Source organism: Pseudopipra pipra, chromosome W (genome assembly GCF_036250125.1).
Source record: "Pseudopipra pipra isolate bDixPip1 chromosome W, bDixPip1.hap1, whole genome shotgun sequence".
Lineage (NCBI taxonomy): Eukaryota > Metazoa > Chordata > Aves > Passeriformes > Pipridae > Pseudopipra > Pseudopipra pipra.
The window spans coordinates 7,183,936-7,189,236 of record NC_087580.1 but is presented as its reverse complement, the minus strand read 5'-3'; the positions used below and the strand labels follow the sequence as shown (position 1 = coordinate 7,189,236).

The 5,301-nt window shown below is 58.2% G+C and overlaps 1 long non-coding RNA gene across 1 annotated transcript; it reads right to left on the bottom strand.

The window, feature by feature from the left end:
* Positions 1 to 3,301: 3,301 nt before the first annotated feature.
* LOC135404382 (uncharacterized) lies at positions 3,302 to 4,641 on the bottom strand. Its single transcript, XR_010425651.1, has 3 exons — positions 3,932 to 4,641; positions 3,769 to 3,807; positions 3,302 to 3,372 (listed from the first exon to the last, which is right to left on the bottom strand). It is a non-coding gene; the product is annotated as an uncharacterized LOC135404382 (long non-coding RNA).
* Positions 4,642 to 5,301: the final 660 nt, after the last annotated feature.

Here is a 5,301-nt window from a genome sequence, read left to right as displayed (position 1 = left end):
TTCTGGCCACAAATGAAGGGAGTTGATCACCAAACTTCAAAGCAGGGGCTTCCCTATCCCTTGCAGCTGCTGGGTTCTCTTGTTCCTCAGCAAACTATACAGATGCTTCAAAATGGGGGTCAAAGGCTGCTTCAAAATGGGGTCAAAGGCTGCATAAACAGTAACTTTCTACTCTACTGCTAAACCAATTAGGACTGTAGCACAAGTTTTGCAAGAACAGTCTTATTATTACTTATACCAGGCAGGAAGTTTCCAGCACAGGATGAATTGTCTTTGTTAGTCTCTTCTTTACCTTGTGGTTACTTCACATGTCCTTGGAGGGCTCTAAATTCTGGATTCCACATATCCAGATTTTAGTTCCCCCAGGATTTCTTCATTGAAGCTTCTCATGGTTAGTTTGGCAAAACATAAAGTTTCAGTGATGTAATGATCAACTCTGACAGTAACTGTCTGTAAAAACAAGCTTGGCACAAAGCTGACTGAAGTGGGAAATTTCTTGAACGAGGTGTTTGTTCCCTCTTGAGCCTCTTTTTGCTACAAGGGGATTTCTCTGATGGTTCCCTGTTGGCTTCCATTACCCCAGGAGTACCTGGCTCACCTCTGTGAGACATCAGCTGTGCTCCAGTGTGGCTGTTCCATCTCAGAGTCACCTCAGAGGGGCCCTCACGGGTACCTTGTCCCTCTAAGTTTTTCATGTTATCCCACAGATTTCCCGGAACAAGCCTGATCTTGTGCCCCTCCCCCATCATGTCCAGTTTAGAGCCCTGGGACACTGTGGAACCTCATGGAACCAAGGGGCCACTGGGACACCACAGGGCCTCATGGAACCCAAGGGACCCTGGGACACTGTGGGGGCTCATGGAACCCAAGGGACCCTGGGACACTGTGGGGGCTCATGGAACCCAAGGGACCCTGGGACACTGTGGGGGCTCATGGAACCAAAGGGACCCTGGGACACTGTGGGGGCTCATGGAACCCAAGGGACCCTGGGACACTGTCAGGAGCCTCGTGGTGCCCAGGGTTGAGGAATCCCGTGGGTGCAGGTGGCTCAGGGAGCAGCTGCAGTTGGAGCTGTGGGATGAGCTCTGGGTGAGGGGCCTCAGCCCAAAGGCCGTGAGCTGCTGACCCTGGAGCAGCCAAGGGAGAGGACACTTGGAGACAGGGCAGGAGCCCAGGACTCAGCAGGAAGAGCAGTTTGTGTGCTTGGAGTGTGAGGAGATAAAACCCCATAGAGTTTTTTGTTGGGGGTCCTTCCTTGAGGCACCAGCTCAGGCTGTTTCTGTGTTTCTTCACAAGAAATAAATTGTTTTACTGTTTTTAAGATATCAGAGACTCGGCCACGGGAAACCTGGGGTGGAAGCAGTGAGGAAACCTGGTCTGACTGGAGAGTGGGGGGTGTGGGGAGTCACAGGGGACCCGTCGGGTCACTGGAGCTGCTGCTGCTGGGAAGGGGCCTGAGTGTCAGCAGTGCCAGTCTGGGCTGGTGGGAGAGTGACTGCCAGGGAGTCCTGGGAATGGTGAGCCTGGGAAGTTGCCTTAAGAGTGTGAGGGGGATCTCGTGTCCAGAGACCCCCAGGAGCCCCCTGAGCCGCTCTGCTCATGGCAAGGATGCAGAGAAGGCAGAGTTACTGAACACCTTTGCACTGACAAGACCAGCCCTCAGGGATCTCTGGCCTGGGAGACCAGGCTATAGGAATGTTGGAAGGAAGATCTTGCCTTGCTAAGGAAGATTGGGTCAGAGAACACCTCCAAAAACTCTACCCCCACAAGTCCGTGGGACACTTGATGACCTCCTGTCACCAAGGGGACCCTGTGACACTGTGGGACCTCGTGGTTATCAGTCTCTTCCAAACATTGTGTGCAACTACAGAGACGCAAAACAGTGGAGCCTGAGTGTGTTGATCCGAACTATTCCCATCTCACCTGAAGATGTCCCTGCTAACAGAGGTCCTGTGTGTTCCCTCTGCTCTCTGGGCACTTGCATCCTTTGAGAGCTGCCCATCACTCTGGTAGCCAAGAGCACAGGGCGGGGGATCCCCTGGAGGGGGAGCAGAGACATCTTTCCTAGATCACCTTGCTCAGAGCCCCATCCAAGCTGGCCTTGAATGTTTGCAGGGATGGGGCATCCACCACCTCCCTGCAAATGTCTTCCTGTGTTTCAGCATTCTCACTATGAAATATTTCTTCCTTATCTCTAGTCTGAACTTACACTTTTTTAGTTTAACTCCCTCACCCCCTGTCCTATTGTGACAGGCCCTACTGAACCCTTTGCCCACATGTCTCTAAAAAGCTGCCTTGAAGTACTGGAAGGCCCCAAGGAGGTCTCCCCACAGCCTTTTCTTCTGCAGGCTGAAGAGCCCCCACTCTCTCAGCCTGTCTCCATCTGAGAGGTGCTGCAGCCCTGGGGTCCCCTTGGTGGCCTCCTCTGGAAGTGCCCCAAGAGGTGCGTGTCTTTGCTGTGCTGAGGAGCCCATGGAGCTGCAGGAGATGCCAGGGCTGGCAGGGGAATCCCCCCAAGCCATTGCCATTGCGGGCGGGTGCGTTGCAGACAGCCAGAGGAGCCCAGAGCTGGGGGCAGCACTGCAGGAGGGGTCTCAGCTGAGCGGAGCAGAGGGGCAGAACCCCCCTCCCCTGCTGCCCACGCTGTGGGATGAGCCCAGGACACGGGGGGTTGTGGGCTGTGAGCTCCCATTGCTGGCTCCCATCCTGCTTTTCATCCCCCACTATACCCATGGCCTTGGATGCAGGGCTGCTCTCCATCCCTTCAGCCCCGAGCCTGGCCCTTGAGATCTGGGGGCATTTGACACCCGCTGGCTCCTTTGATCCCCTTTCCCATCCCTCCCAGAGCCCAGGGAAGGACTGAGGGACCTTGGCTGATTGTCCCTGACCCTCCCCTGCCCCGACACCAAGCTGTGCTCCTTGGGGACGGTGCTGGGACAGCCCCAGTCAGACCCTGTTTCCCGCTGTGCCCCCAAACCACCGGGTGCCCCAGGGGACGTGGGAACACACATGGACATGGGAAGGCACCCGTGGAGGTGGGAACACACCCACCCAGACAGACACAGAGCATTTGTTTTGCTGCAGGGGTTTATTGATTCTTGCAGGGAAATTGCCAGGGCACCCAGGGGATCAGGGGGGTCCTCCAGGGATGATCATCTCCTCATGCCGCTGGAGGGGGCCAGGACACGGGTGTCACCACCACTTCCAGTCCTGAAAGACAGAGCTCAAAATGTCACCCATGATGTCCAATGGGACTCAAGAGGGGCCTTGTCCTGACCCCTCTCCCTGCAGGCACTGCTCACCTCAGACATCCAGGGATGCAGCCACACGTTTCTCACGAACAAGCCCCACCACCTTCTCAACCACAGGGGGCTGGGGACAAAGCAGGGTTAGAGACACACTGGGCTGAACTGGGATGTACTGGGAGCCTGGGGCAAGCAATGGGGTCCTTGGGGAAGGTGCCTCTGGGCAGAAACGGGGTCCAGGAGCTTGTGTGGTCCTGCCCAGGAGCACTGGGGGGTCCTGGCAAAGAGGCACAGCTGGGGAGGGGCTGATCCTGGGGCATCTGGGGGGAGCCCTGTGGTGTCAGGGATTGGAATGCAACAGGGGCCCTCGGGAAGTGGGTTCCTGGGAAAATTCTGGGGGGCAGGGTGTTCTCTGGGGAGGCAGTAGAGTGCACAGAAGTGTGCTGGGTCAGACTGGGATGGCTGGGAGTGTCATGGCCATGTGAGGGGAGGACCCGACTCAGGCAGAACTCCTGGTACCCACCTGAGCCGTCTTCAGGATCCCAACTTCCACTAAATCCACCTGGAGAGAGACCAGGAGCCCTGGCTGGTCACTGGGATGTCCCCGGTGCCAGCGAGGGATGGGGGGACCAAAGTGTCCCCCAGTTCCCAGACTGGATGCCCTCCAGTCCCCCCGGCCCACTCACCTGCAGATCATTTTGGGTTCCTGCCAAGAGTGCCTGGGCAAGGAGAGCAAAGGTTTAAGCAGGATTGGCCCCTGTGGGGCTGGGGGAGGGACACGGGTGTCCCCAGCCCCCCAGCCCAGGGCTGCCCCCGTCTGAGGGGGAAAATCCCTTCTGCTCCCCCTGCTCCCACTGCACCCAGTTTCACCTCCAACCCCTGTGCCTGCAGGGCCCAGGGTGGGGATGGAGACAAGGAGAGCCAGGGGAATTCAGGGCCTGCAGGGAGGGTGGGGGGAGGTTGGGGGGGACCCAAAGATGCTGAACTGGGGGGAACTGGGGAGCCCACGGGACTGGGATTGGGGTGTTGAAGGGGCCCTGTGTGGGATGCAGGGGAGGGGAAAGGAATTCAAGTGTAGGGACATGGGGACTGCAAGGGAGAGGCTTGGTGGGGACAGGAGGAGGAGGATGGAGGAGGACAAAAATGAGGGGACTGGGAGATGGTTGGGAGTGGAGAGGGAGGCAAGGAATGGTCTTGGGAGGTACCAGGGCAGTGGCCTGGGTGAAAGGCAAAGGTCTGAGGGGAAGGATGGAAAGAAAAGCTTTGGGAATGATCAGTGGGAGGATGTTTGGGGACCCTGGGTAGGACACAGAGCAGATCCTGGGGAGGAGATGCCTGAGGGGACCAAAAAGAATGGGATGGGAGGCCCAAGAGGTGGGATTTGGGAGCACCATTAAAAGAAGGAGGTGGGGGCCCTCCCAGCAATTGACAGTGGACCTCCCTTGTCAGGGACCTCCCTGGTCAGGTTCCCTGAGCATCTGGGGCTCTGGGCACAGGGAGATTTGCAGTGGAAGTGGAGTGAAGAGAGGCAATAGTGGGAGGGAGAAGCTCCAGTGCCCAGCACTGGAGGTCAGGGAAAGAGAGGATCCTCTGGACTGGGAGAGGGAGAGGCCAGAGCAAGGATTTTTGGGATCACAGCCACGATTCCATCCTGCAGTAGAGCTTCTCTCCTGCAGGCAGGAGCATCCCCATCCCTGAGCCCATGGCCGTGGCATGGGGGCCTCACCTTGGCATCTGCCGGGGGGCTCAGCAGGATGGTGAAGAGCAGGGCCACGCTGAGCACAGCGACCTTCATCTTCCTCTGGGCCTGGGCAGCGCTGGCTGAGGCTGCACAAGGGCAGGAGCACATTTATCCCTGCCGGGACTCCTCCCTGACCCTCTCCGAGAGCCCCCGGGGCAAAGCCCGGCTGGGCACAGCCCCCAGCCCTGGCCACAAGCCCAGCCCTGGCACAGAGTCCATCCCGCCTGCGGCACCCATCCAGCCACCTTCCCCGGCATCCCTCCAGCTTCCTGCACGGGGCAGCTGCCCCTGGAAGGGCCCAGGCCCCTGGGGGTG